The sequence below is a fragment of the Mesoplodon bidens genome (genome assembly GCF_964165515.1).
Source record: "Mesoplodon bidens genome assembly, chromosome: 1".
In the NCBI taxonomy this organism is placed as follows: Eukaryota; Metazoa; Chordata; class Mammalia; order Artiodactyla; family Ziphiidae; genus Mesoplodon; species Mesoplodon bidens.
In genome coordinates, this window is record NC_138176.1 from 67,513,611 (window position 1) to 67,528,978 (window position 15,368).

Sequence of the window (15,368 nt, forward strand, 5' to 3'; positions counted from 1 at the left end):
AATCTCTGTTAATGACTGATTTGTCTGGCTTCATATCATTTTTTTTTTCTACAGGGTGGATGGGTCATCCTGATCTAGACTATCATGGAATATGGTCAACACAACCCAAGTGATTGCTTTGGGGATTGACATGTATCCTAAATCAGGTCAATCCAAGTTCACCCTGGGATGGTTCTAATAGCAGTTCCAAAAGCCTCCCATGTTGGTGATCATGGGATGAGAAGCTAGGGAAGCATTTGGCCATATTCTCTAACATGTGAAAAATTATCAATCTGCAGCAGGTGGGTAAGAGCCCAGCACAGAGAAAAAGGGCAGAACTATGAGAAGGAAGAGCTTGGAATCTACATACCCACTTAAGCCTGAGGTGAGATCCACCACATCTTTCTTAGAGATAAAGCTAATAAAATCCTATTCTTTGATTAATCTTGTTGAATATCAATGAAAGAATATCAATTACACAATGGGTACTGAAGAGTGCATCAGTGTGTTTCTCCTGTTGAGTATATATGTCTTTACTTTGCAAATCATGTTATAAAATGAATTTAATAACTGAGAAACGACATAGATGTCATGTGTCCCAGCTGCCATTGTTTTACATATAAGAAAATTGAGGAATAAACCAGGCATGCTGCTTGCCCCAAATCAAAATGTGAATTGCTGGTAGAGCAATCACCTCTTTAGAAATTAGTAAGCTAGTCTATTTCAAAATTTGTACTATACATGTTATAATTAATTGTGTATGATTTCATATACACACACACATGTATACACACACACACATATCAAACTGAGTGCAATTCGTGCTGTTAATGACAGCTCCACTTGACTTTAGAGTGGTTACTTTGCACAGTGAGAACAGAATATATGAGGACTTTGTGTTTCTTTTTCATTTAACATTTTTAATTAAAACCATTCAAAAATATCCAAAATAGACAAAATAGTGTAATAAAAAATGTAGTTATCATCCAGATTCAGTAATAATCATCTCATAAAAAATCTTGCCTCATCTGTATTTCTACCCATCCTCTGTATGAGGACTTTGGAGTCAACTCGTTGTAGCTCCTTGGCCTGACCTCATTGAGAACAGAGAAGGGCTCAGTTCAGGAGCAGAAGACCCAAAATATGTACCTCATATCATTTTGTCTATAGCTTTTTTCAACAATTTAAGGTTTTTTTTTTTTTTTCTCTTGAAGATGACTCATCAAGGTCCAGGTGATTGCTGAAGCTCATTATCTGGGGCATGATATCACTGCTGGGTAGAACATTTCTTTGAGAAGTGTCACTACTGCATCTTCTCACTTTAAATAGTAGAGTTGGTTCAGATTTGAAAACACTAGGGTCCACCCCCCCTTCATTTAAGCTGATTATGATTAAGCAGGCTGAGAAGAATTTAACACTGATAAGCCTCTGGCAGTGAGGACAGAACTCCTTATTGTTTAGCAGTTAACACCAAAAACATCAGCACTTAACAATAGGATCACACTTTCCTTTGACACCAAGAGGTTATGATGATAACCTAATTGTTTTCTCTCTCCCAAAGATTTAAGGAGCTGCTGTTCTTACCCAGCGGCATGAAGCACATGGAAAGAACTTCAAAATCTGACCATGTTCCATGTTCCTATTAAGAAATATATTTAAAAGGAAACAAATGAAAAATTTAAAATCTCAAAATCAAACTGAAAGAATTTAGAAAAGTTGCATTTTCTCTAAAAGTCACAAAGCCAGTAATGCAGGAGAAAGAGTGGTAATTTTAGAAAAAAATAGTCTTAGAATAAAAAAAAGAAAGTAAATAAAATCTGCTTTACTACTTTTTTAAACTAATTCCTGGAATGTTACTTAATTTTTTGAGCACAATTCTCCTCACTTATCTTAGTTTAGGATACCCAGAAATCAAAATTGAGGCAAAAGTTGATAGCAATTATTTTATGAAGGCATGCAATATCAGGGAAACAGATGTCAAGTAAAGAGAGAGTCCGGTAGGGGAGGAGGGAGTGTTTTCGACATCAACCAATTGCTTGCATGTGGGGCCACCTTCCAAGAGGTCATATGAACTGCTTTTTCTTAGAACAGTACATCTGAAGAGAGCTAGAAGACATTAGTCATAGAAGAAGAAATATCCACAGACTCCAGTTTCCCACTGGTCAAGTTCATGCTGCAGGCCAGTAATTCATGGGTTGCACATGTGTGGGCACAGACCAGAGCCTGTCATACCTCAGTGACAACATGGAAGAGGCATGTGACACCAGCAAAGGGTGAGGTCTCTTGGGTTGGGTCCATGGAATCTGCATTTCAGCTCATAGAGTTTGATGTTTAAGTAGTAACTGGGATGAAACAAGTAGTTAAATGGCCAAGGAGACAGATGAAGGCACAAATATCTGAGATGGTGGGACAGAGTTTATCTGATCTTAAAAAGTTGTTCTAAGAATTAAGTAGGATAACATGCTAAGGACTCCATCTATAGTAGGTATTTTATACGTATCATGCAACCAGAATATTCTGCCTCTTAGAAAATCACTTATGAAGTATTTCTGAAAAAGTGTTTAACATAATCAAAAGGAAACAATTGGAAAAATTCAGAATGTGGGATAGTCTACAGTCAACTGGCCTAGAGTCTTCTAAAAAGTCATTATGAAAAAGTAAAATTAAAACAATACAAAACATCTAGATTAAATTCTAGAATTAGTTCATACATTAAAAGAACCCAAAAAGACATAACAATCACATGCAATATGTGAACCTTGATTGGATCCAGAAATTAAAAAATGAAAATAAAGAAAATGAAAAGAGAAATGGTTAACTGGTGATTTGAATATCAATTGTATATTAGGATTACTAGAGTTAGCAAATAAAAATATAGGACATCTAATTAAATTTGAGTTACATAAAACAATGTAGTTTAGTATTGTATATTAATATAAGTGTGTGCCATTCAATATTTGGGATATACTTATACTAAAAAGTTATTTGTTATTAATCTGAAATTCAAATTTAACTCAGTGCTGTGTATTTTATCTGGCAACCTTACTGTATACTCAATGATATTATACAATTGTTATTTTCTTAGATCTGTTAATGTTATTTAGGGGTGAAATATCACAGTGTCTGAAACTTGTGTTTCAAATTATTCTGAAAAAAGTATGTTTAATATTAACACTATATAAATCAAGGTTAACAATATACTGATTTTGAATTTATTTTTCTACAATGTCATCTGTAAATTTATTTTTAATGAAAAATTTTTTAAAAAGTTAAGCAACTCATGACCAATTCCACATAATCTATTTCATTTAAAATTAGCAAGCAAAATGAGTATTTCAAGTGTTTCTTCTTTACCATGTAGTTAATCAAACTATGTTTCAGGCTATTTTGAAAGGCAAGGATCAACTTAGGAGAAATCAATTTCATTTGAGAGAAAATGAAAAAAGTAATAAAACAAAAGAGTTTTAAAAAGATATTTAATAATTTTGATCTAATTATCAAAGGTAGAGTTGATGGATACATTATGTTCAATCACCCATAAAACAATAACAAAATGTGATTAGATTTCTTTGTCATAAAGCAATCATCAACAAAAAACTGATTCTCACACATTATGATTTCTGATGACCAATAATAGCAATACCACATTCTCCTAAATAGCTAGTGTACCACAATTTTAAAATAAATTAGAAAATGTATAATGGAATAATGAAGAAAATATTTGAGAGTAAAATTTGTGAAACACAACCAAAGTGAATTAAACTAAATCAAGAACAAGGAAAAGAATAACAAAAATAGAAGCTAAAACTAATGAAATAAAACAGGAAATAATCAAAAGAGGGTGATAAAGCCAATATTTGGCTCTTAAAAAAGAATTTAAAAAATGGTAAATTACTGTCAAGAGTAATAAATAAAAATAGAAAGGTGTAAAATAAAAATACTAATAAAAAAGAAAATAAAACTATAGATATTTTAGTGATGAATGGGATATCATGAAAATTATATGCCAATTAAAAACCTAGATAATATTTATAGAAAACTCAACTTATTGCAACTATTTCTATTTTTAAAAAATGGACTAGTTTAATAGCCAAAAAGAAAACTGAGTCAATAGTTAAATCCTCTGCCACAAATAAAACACTAGACCTAGATGTCATTACAAAGAATTTTAACCATACAATTGAAGGCAAGATGATCACTTTGGTGGTAACTGCATTCCTCTTTCAAAGGCTCCTGTTGGATGACCCTTTCCTACATGGAACAGTCTTCCTGGCTTCTAATACCCACCCCCTTGCCCCGGCAGCTATAAGTGTTTCCTCCTATTGGAAAGCCCGAGGGTAATCCATCATCCATTGTTGATTTCCTTTACCCTGTCCACACATTTATAAAAAGTCCCTTCGTTATCCTTTTTTCTGTAGTCCATCACTCCTTTTTTTTTTTTTTTTTTCTCCTAGGACCCTGGCCAGTCAAGGTGCCAAATGAACAAATTGAGAAAAAAGATAGGAACCAAGACAGGGGCTAATTAGTTTTTGTTTGTTTGTTTTTTAAGCTTTGTACTTTCTGGCTCATATGGTAGCTCTATTATTTTTTCTATCTTTTTTTTAACGTCTTTACTGGAGTATAATACAACAGTGTGTTAGTTTCTGCTTTATAACAAAGTGAATCAGCTATACATATACATACATCCCCATATCTTCTCCCTCTTGTGTCTCCCTCCTACCCTCCCTATCTCACCCCTCTAGGTGGTCACAAAGCACCAAACTGATCTCCCTGTACTATGTGTCTGCTTCCCACTAGCTATCTCACTTCATCCTAGCTTATCCTTCCCACTCCCTGTGTCCTCAAGTCCATTCTCTATGTCTGTGTCTTTATTCCTGTCCTGCCCCTAGGTTCTTCAGAACCAGTAATTTTTTTCTTTAGATTCCATATATATGTGTTACCATATGGCATTTGTTTTTCTCTTTCTGACTTACTTCACTCTGTATTTAGTACAGATAACTCAATTTCGTTTATTTTTATGACTGAGTAATATTCCATTGTATATATGTGCCACATCTTCTTTATCCATTCATCTGCTGATGGACACTTACGTTGCTTCCACGTCCTGGCTATTGTAAATAGAGCTGCAATGAACACTGTGGTATATGACTTTTTGAATTATGGTTTTCTCAGGGTATATGCCCAGTAGTGGGATTGCTGGGTCATATGGTAGTTCTATTTTTAGTTTCTTAAGGAACCTCCATACTGTTCTCCATAGTGGCTGTATCAATTTACATTCCCACCAACAGTGCAAGAGGGTTCCCTTTTCTCCACACCCTCTCCAGCATTTATTGTTTGTAGATTTTTTGTTGATAGCCATTCTGACTGGTATGAGGTGATACCTCATTGTAGTTTTGATTTGCATTTCTCTAATGACTAGTGATGTTGAGCATCCTTTCATGTGTTTGTTGGAAATCTGTATATCTTTTTTGGAGAAATGTCTATTTAAGTCTTCTACCCATTTTTGGATTGGGTTCTTTTCTTGATATTGAGCTGCATGAGCTGCTTATAAATTTTGGAGATTAATCTTTGTCAGTTGCTTCATTTGCAAATATTTTCTCCCATACTGAGGGTTGTCCTCTCATCTTGTTTATGTTTTCCTTTGCTGTGCCAAACTTTTTAAGTTTCATTAGGTCCCATTTGTTTATTTTTGTTTTTATTTCCATTTTTCTAGGAGGCAGTTCAAAAAGGATCTTGCTGTGATTTATGTCATAGAGTGTTCTGCCTATGTTTTAAGGAATCTTCTTAATGTTCTCCATAGTGGCTGTACCAATTTACATTCCCAACAATAGTGTAGGAGGTTTCCCTTTACTCCACACCCTCTACAGCATTTATTGTTTGCAGTTTTTTATGATGGCCATTCTGATTGGTGTGAGGTGATATCTCATTGTAGTTTTGACTTGCATTTCTCTAACAATTAGTGATGTTGAGCAGCTTTTCATGTGCCTCTTGGCCATCTGTATGTCTTCTTTGGAGAAATGTTTATTTAGATCTTCTGCCCATTTTTTGATTGGGTTGTTTGTTTTTTTGATATTGAGCCACATGAGCTTTTTGAAAATTTTTGAGACTAATCCTTTATCAGTCAAGTTATTTGCAAATATTTTCTCCCATTATATGGGTTGTCTTTTCGTTATGTTTATGTTTTCCTTTGTTGTGTAAAAGCTTTTGACTTTAATTAGGTCCCATTTGTTTATTTTTGTTTTTATTTCTATTACTCTGGGATTTATGTCAGAGAGTGTTCTGCCTATATTTTCATCTAAGAGTTTTATCCTAGCCGGTCTTATATTTAGGTCTTCAATCCATTTTGAGTTTATTTTTGTGTATGGTATTAAAGAATGTTCTAATTTCATTTTTTTACTTTTAGCTGTCCAGTTTTCTCAACACCATTTATTGAAGAGACTGTCTTTACTCTATTTCATAGTCTTGCCTTATTTGTCATAGATTAATTGGCAGTAAGTGTGTGGGTTTATTTCTGGGCTTTCTCTCCTGTTACATTGATCTATACTCCTGTTTCTGTGTCAGTACCATACTGTTTTCATGACTGTAGCTTTGTAGTATCGTCTGAAGTCTACCATATTATCAAGCAATCCCACTCTTGGGCATATATCCAGAGAAAAACATGGTTTGAAAGGATGTATGCACCCCAATATTCACTGCGGTACGGTTTCTTACAGTAGCCAAGATATGGAAGCAATCTAAATGTCCATTGATAGATGAACAGGTAAGGAAGATGTGGTACATATATACAATGGAATATCACTCAGCCATTAAAAAGAATGAAATAACGCCATTTGCGGCAACATGGATGGACATGGAGATTACCATACTAAGTGAAGTAAGTCAGACAGAAAAAGACAAATATCATATGATATTGCTTATATGCAAAATCTAAAAAAAATGATACAAATGAACTCTTTACAAAATAGAAACAGACTCACAGACTTAGAGAATAAACTAATAGTTACCAGGATGGGAGGGAGGGATAGATTGGGAATTGGGATTGACATGTACACACTGCTATATTTAAAATAGATAACCAACAAGGACCTATGGTATAGCAGCAGGAAACTCTGCTCAGTATTCTGTAATAACTGAAATGGGAAAAGAATTTGAAAAAGAGCAGATACATGTTTATGTATAACTGAATCACTTTGCTGTACACCTGAAACTAACACAACACTGTTAATCAACTATACTCCAATATAAAATAAAAATAAAAATAAATACATAAAATAAAATCCTCCCCCCAAAAAGCTTTGTACTTTCTGAAAGCTATTCTCAGGCTCTTCTTGAGGATGTGCTCCTAACCCACTATCATTTGTGTCCTTATAAGACGGGACACACATACGGGGAGAATGCCATGTGGAAATGAAGGCAGAGATTGAACTGATGTTTCTGCATATCAAGGAATATAAAAGGTAGCCATCAAAGTAACAGAAGTTAGGGGAGAGGCATGGAACTATTATTTCATAGTCCTCAGAAAGAAGTGACTCTGTCAACACCTTAATCTTGGACTTTAACCTCCAGACTGTGAGATAATACATTTCTGTGGTTTAAGCCACTCAGTGTGTGGTACTCTGTTATGTCAGCTCTAGCAAAATAATACCTTACTGACCGCATGTGCCATTCATTGGAAAGTCCTTCATTTCTCTAGCTTTAATAAATTATCCACTTCAAGTTTCAACTTTCAAGCCTCACCTTGAAACTTCTATAACCATCATTCTCTTGTAGACTTCACCGATGTACAAAATTCCTGGCAAGCAACTCCAGAATCCATTTCTTGAACTCCTACATTATAGGTTTACAAACTCCTCAAAATACAGGATAAATAAATGAATCTTATGGGCAAATAATGTATCTGTCTGGCTTAAGCAAACCAATGTATACCGGTTAAATTATACACATAGAATAGCATCTCAATGCACCAGAACATGCTGATTTTGTTTGAAGATGTTTATGGTGGCTTTTTAAGAGTGTGGTATCAAACTGAATGCAGGCCATAGGTTATCGAAAGGATGAACCATAAACAAATATTTGTTATTTGGATAATAAGGGGTTTGTAGGGCAACAAACTCATAAGTTAAGAAACAAAATACTCTTACTTCATAATATATATCTCTTGAAAGATGACAATTATATGTTATGATTTTTTTAATTGAATAGTAATTTGAACTGCAATTACAATTTTAAATGAACAATTGGGATGCATAATTATATCTCATTATGTCAACTGGGTTACTCTGATGAGTTCTATTACTAGATACTGGTGAAAGTAAAATGCGTCCCCAAATACGATTTATTTAGCAAAATGGTATGTTCACTTTATGTTCCTGAGCTGTTTCTATAGAAAACAATACTTAAATGTTTGGTAGTGATCAGGTTAAGTTTGGCAGATTCATCTGAAAAAACTGAAAACGAGGACGAATTGGGAGATTGGGATTGACATATATACACTGCTATGTATAAAAAATAGATAATTAATGAGAACCTACTGTATAGCACAGGGAACTCTACTCAGTGCTCTGTGGTGATCTAAATTGGAAGGAAATCTAAAAAAGAGGGGATATATGTATATGTATAACTGATTCATTTTGCTGTACAGCAGAAACTAACACAATATTGTAAAGCAACTATACTCCAGTAAAAATTAATTTTAAAAAAAGCTTGAAAGGGAATATTTATTTTGCAGCCAGTAATATTTGCAAATGATATGACCACAAAGGGGTTAATACCCAAAGTATATAAACAACTCATACAACTCAATATAAAAAAAACTCTATTAAAATTGGGTAGAAGGCCTGAATAGACATTTTTTCAAAGAAGACATAAGAGATGACCAACAGGCACGTGAAAAGATGCTCAATACTATTAATCATTAGGTAAAGCAAATCAAAAACACAATGAGATAATTCTCACACCTGTCAGAATGGCTATCATCAAAAAGACCACAAATAATAAATGTTGGGGAGCATGTGGAGAAAAGGGTACACTTACACACTGCTGATGGGAATGTAAGTTGGTGTAGTCACTGTGGAAAGCAGTATGAAAGTTCCTCAAAACACTAAAAATAGAGCTATCATATGATCCAGGAATCCACACCTGGGTATATATCCAAAGAAAAAGAAAACACTAATTTGAAAAAAATACATGCACTCTGATGTTTATAGCAGCATTACTTATAATAGCCAAGATACAGAAACAACCTGAGTGTCCATCAATAGATAATGGATAGAGAAAATGTGGGATATATATTTACATACATTGTATGTATGTATGTATGCATACATACAATAGAATACTACTCAGCTATAAAAAAGACTGAAATTTTGCCATTTGCAACAACATGAATGGACCTGGAGGGTATTACACTTAGTGAAATAAGTCACACAGAGAAAGACAGATACTCCATTTTATCACTTATATGTGGAATCTAAAAAAGTAAAACAAACTAGTGAATACAACAAAAAAGAAACAGACTCACAGATATAGAGAACAAACTAGTAGTTTCCAGTGGGAAGAAGGAAGGGGAGAGCAGTAACCTAGGGGTAGGGGACTAAGAGACACAAACTACTGTGTCTAAAATAAATAAGCTACAAAGATACATTGTATAGCACTGGGAATATAGCCAATACTTTAGAACAAGTATAAGTAGAGTATAATCTATTAAAAAATTTAAATCATTGTGTTATACACCTGAAACTAATATAATATTGTAAATCAACTGTATCTCAATAAAATAAAAATAAAATTATTGTCAGTAATAATTAGAGTCTTAATAAAAATGTTAAAAAGCATCAAATATAAATAAAGAAAATAAGCATGGGTATATCTATTTGTATCTTTGTTTAGGAGACAGGTCATTGAGCATGAAACTACAAAATCATTAAGTGGATGTGAGCACAGTGTACATAACTTTTTTGGCTCTAGTTTTCTCATCTCTAAATGTGTACAATAACATTTTCCTCTCAAGTTTGTTTCGATGGTTAGAGGAATTCATACATGAAATGTGGCTGACACTAGGTGAGCAATAAGATGTTGTTAGCTTCTTCCTGTCAGTTTTGAAAAGAAAAGACAGTTCTGATCTTTTTTTTTTTTTTTTTTTTTTTTGCAGTATGTGGGCCTCTCACTGTTGTGGCCTCTCCCGTTGCAGAGCACAGGCTCCAGACGTGCAGGCTCAGCGGCCATGGCTCACGGACCCAGCTGCTCCGCAGCACGTGGGATCTTCCTGGACCGGGGCACGAACCCGTGTCCCCTGCATCGGCAGGCAGACTCTCAACCACTGCGCCACCAGGGAAGCCCAGTTCTGGTCTTTTTATGTGATTCTTGAGGACATAGAAATAATTCACATTTCACTTTTTTGGTGAATTATCCCCAACTTGATAAAATAAGTTCAGAACATGTTGAAGAGTGAGCTTACAGTGTGTCTCAGTTATGAGATGGACAACAGGAGTGTCCACACTGAAATGCTCCCTAGAGGACACCCATCCTCCCAGGAGGGGCCTTGGGAGGGTTCCTCTCCTCTCTGGGTCTCCTGTTTTCTTCTCTGACAAGATCTTGCAAGTTTTTAAAAAGAGAAACCACTTATTTTCAGGATAGTCATTATTTCATAGTTGCTTTTTCAAGTCTACCAGCTTTCTGCAGTCTGGGTCCTCCTCTATGAAACTATCTATTTTGGGGACGAAAACACAGACCGTTAACCTACGCATCTGAATTTTATTACTGATTCCAAAAGTGACCTTGGACAAAATTTGACTCCTTCATATTCTGTTCCTCTACCTGAAAATGAGGGGTTAAAATACCTGTCATCAAGTAAACTCATTACAGAAATATAAACTCTTTATCTAATCTTATTACATGTGATTGTAAAGTGAAAAAATAAGAATTTCCTTCTGTAACATTTACCTAGTTCCCTCATGCACATGATATTTCAACAAGCAGAAAGTATAAGCAGACTATGTATTAAATAGTCTAATTCACAAATTTTGATTTGAAGGTAAGACTCACTCTTTATATAGTGTTTTCTTTGATCTTTCAGAGGAAGAACAGTAAAGGATCAAGAATCAATTTTCACCCTGGGGAGTCTCTGGTAAAGTTTCAGTTGCCCCACTTCTGATGAGTCTGATGATTAATCTTGAAAAACTTTAAAAAAGAAACGTATGTGAAGATAGTTTTGAAAAATAAAAAGATAGAAAAAGATAAAGGTGATGAAGTATTATAACTACATACAGAGGGCTACAATTTGTCTTTTAGAGTATATAAAAAGATATTTCTGAGTTTGGAAGAAAATAGTAGAATTCTCATTTATGTATTTATCATTCTTATTATTTCTTTTTCCTTTCCTTCTTTATTTCTTATTCCTTATTGAACTATAGTTGCTGCACAATATTGTATAAGTTACAGGTGTACAATACAGTGATTCACAATTTTTAAAGGTTATACTCCATTTATAGTTATCATAAAATATTGGCCATATCCCCACAGTTGTACAATATATCCTTGTAACTTATTTTATACCTAATAGTTTGTACCTCCTACTACCCTACCCCTATATTGTCCCTCCCCTATTCCCTTTGCTTTTATATTACACCATACATATTATATAGGTATAATAGAATATGCATTTAATTTATAAACAAGTAAACAAATACACAGTAAGAATATATGGGGATACATGTTCTAATTTGATAATTAATCACAATCAATGAAAGTTTGGAGACAACTGGTTTCAATTCAAAACATTGCAGTAGAAAAAAGAGATATTAACATTTACTGATTGTTACTGTCAGAGAGAGGTGGTCATCAAAATCCTACTTCAAGGTCTCCATGCTCGCTGCTCCAACCACGTGAAATGGTCTTTCTCCTCAAATCCATCTACCTCCTTCCCAAAGTCCTCCAGGTCTATTCAAATATTACATTGTTAATAATTCTTCCCTGCATACCCTATCTAAAATTTAATACCCCATGTTCCAATGTTTCAAATAGCCTATTACTATATTTTTCTTATTAGTACTTAGCCCTACCTACTGACCTATTATCTATTTTATTTATTTTCTATACTACACTATAGGTTGTATACTTTCTGCCTCCCCACAAGAAAGTGAGCTCATGAGAGCAGAAAATCTGTACATTCTGTTCACCTTTAAATCCCTAGTTGCTAGACTAATGCCTGGCACACAAAGGTGCTAATATTTGTTGAATGGTATATATCATTTTATTTATTCCTCACAACCAAGAAAAGCAGATATTATTATCCATACTTTTAGCTGAATAAATCAAGTGCCCAAAGATAGTAAATAACTTGTTTCAAATCTCAGCAAGTAATAGGCTTCCTTTGTGAGAAGAAAAGGTGAAAGAGGGCAGCAGGCCAGTTGGATGATAACAGCTAAGGGCTGGCATCCAAAGACAGATCAGACTTGTTATATGGGTACCCAAGGAGTCAGGATGGAGTTAATGAAGAGAAACTAGGGGAGGGAAATTTCAGATCTTAGCAGAGATGAATAGACTTAAAATGCAACTCTTTCGATGGAAAGAGAGAATTCCTGGAAAACAAAGATGTTCAAAACAAGTGTGTTCAATCAGATTGCAGGGCTCTGGCAATGATGATTAAAGTACTAGAAGGAACATGGAATTAGATGTTACTAAGGATCTTGCATCATTTTTAAATATAAATTTTTAAGAAAGTGGCTGCCAATGACACCAATTATTAAGCTTCTATGGAAAAAGAAATGCTAGGATTTCCAATAAAAGCAATGAAAAATCATTGTTCTGTTTTAAGTAGATAAATCATAGTTCCAAGGAGGAGAGGGCTTGGAGGTGATGGAAATAACCTTCATAGTGCATCTACTGTACCAAACAATGTGTGAGGCACTCTACTTACATTTTCTATTTTTTCTGCACATCACATTTTCAAATGAGGACATGAAGGTTCACAGAAGTCTTGCTTGCTCAGGGTGAACACAGTAAGGAAGTCACAGATCTAGGACATGAGGCCAGGCTTTCAGATTCCTTTCTAGCCCCATACTTTGCCAACTCTAATACAGTTAGATTTTTTTAAGTTAGGAAATAAATTAGTTAAAAAATATATCTAAATTAATAGAGAAGGGCCTAAAATTATTTTTATGGCCCAACCTTTGCCATTTAGCTTTGCTATTTTAGAAGAACAATTTAAAAGTATTAAAAAAATCAAAATCACTGTGACTATGAGTTCTGAAATTCAGGTAAGTATATTTAAGAAAAACCTGCCCAAATGAGGCTGGACTGACCATTTTTTTCCACCTCGAAAAGTCTAAAGAATAATTGCCAAATGTTTTAGAAAAAAACAATTCAGTATGTTCACAACTTACTGTATTTAAGCAGGACAGGTAACTTGATTAATCAATTCATTCATTCCTCATAATTGTGTTTAAATATATCACCATGCTTTTTACAATTAAATTATTTTATGATTATTTTAAAAAATCCCCTTTATGGACTTTGGAAAATACAGAAAATCTTTCTTAGATTACTATTGTTAAAATTCTTTCTCTTCAGTCATAAAGTATGTGATCTCAGGAAGGTTTGTATGAATTTGTCGATCAGCTAATATAATAACAACGACAAACAGTTCTACAGTACTTATTCTATGGCTACACCTTACCTATATAACTCATTTAATCTTTACTACAAATACAGTATGCTGTTGCATTTCCATTTAATAATAGTGAAAACTGGAGCAAAGGGATCTTAAGTAACTTTACCAAATTTTCACAACTAGTGTGTGTCCTTAGCACTAGACTAGAAACCTTTGGATATTAAAAATTATTTTCCAGGTGCTTTGTCTGTCCTTAAAACATAAAAACCCTGAAATATCTGATTATTACATGAATTAATATATTCATGAATTAACTAATCAATTGAATAACTAATAAAACAGCTAACAAACAATGCATACTATATGATCAAATGCTATCTTTGTGGTTAATGAGTTGAAGTGTTTTGAAATCTGCAGGGAAAAAAGTATAGAATAGAATCAGTATTTGGGGAAAATGAGGTTATGCCAAACCTTAGGAAAGAGAAAGCTATCTCATTAATTCAACACATATACCTTATTCACATAATGCTTAAGAGCCATTGGACTAGATTCTAGGGATACAGAAACAAACGTGATATGTTTTCTGTCCTCACTATCTTTCTAGTAGGAGAGAAAGATTTTTGAACACATAATTGCAAAAGGGTTTGGTTTAGGCAATAATAGAATACAAAGCGTTTTTCCGAATGTTGATAGAAACTGTATGTAGATATCATTTGTAATTTAATATAAATTGTTATTTAGAGCAAGAGCCCTTGTGCCAGTGTCTTCACTTCCCATTTGTTTGAATTTTTTTTAAACTTCAGTGAACACTGCAACTGAATGCTGTATATTACATCCCATAAATAGGAAATGAATCTTAGCTCAGTTGTCTGTTTTTGTGATGCCAAGTGATGTATCATTAGAGTAAATTAGTGCTCTAGGATTATTTCTTTAACTAGAAAAATATGCAGATGCCAAATTTTCCCATGGACATTATCAACAAAAACTGTCAATCTCTTTTCACAATACGGATTCATTTCAGAGAGTCTACAGCAACTGCACAAACAGGATCTCTGTTCTAAAATAGGCATTTTTGTAACCGCATTTCCCCTTGCAGATCTACTTATATATATTTGAATATTATTTATCCTCTAAGACAATGGGAGATTATTTCAAATTTAACATATTGAGTTGTGATGTGTCTTGTGTAAAACAAGCCTAACTGCACAATTACCTTCTTAATTACTCAGAATTTGTGTGCATCAATGCATGCTGTGATGCATGAAGGTGTTACACACAGCGTAGTTTTCAGATGACACCATCACAGTAAAAAGTATTTAGACAGGACCAGAAATCAAAAGTATTTTTACATGTTAGCAAAAATTGAAATGAATATTGCTGAATTGAGGACTCGAAAAGTTCAGGAATTGAAATTAAGAATTCTAAACATTCTCAGACAATATAGTTGCCAGGAACAAGCCTAAAGCAGTACAGAAAATAATTATCTCTGATATTCTATTGTGTCAAGTGCTGTGCTCAGATTACTCTTCTGCTATTAAAGTAATATGGTCCTTCTTTGAATTTATGGTGCTCATTTGGAAATCAGTTTTGTAGTCTTTAGGAGAGGTGGAAATAGAAGAGAATGACATTTTTGAGCTGCTAATAAATAGCAGACAAAATTCTAAGCTCTTCATAATACAAAGAGTAAAATGTGGACACCGCTTTCAAGAGAAAAAACACATTTAGAGTATTGTTATTTTATACACACACAGTAACCACGTACAATATTACCTACAACTTG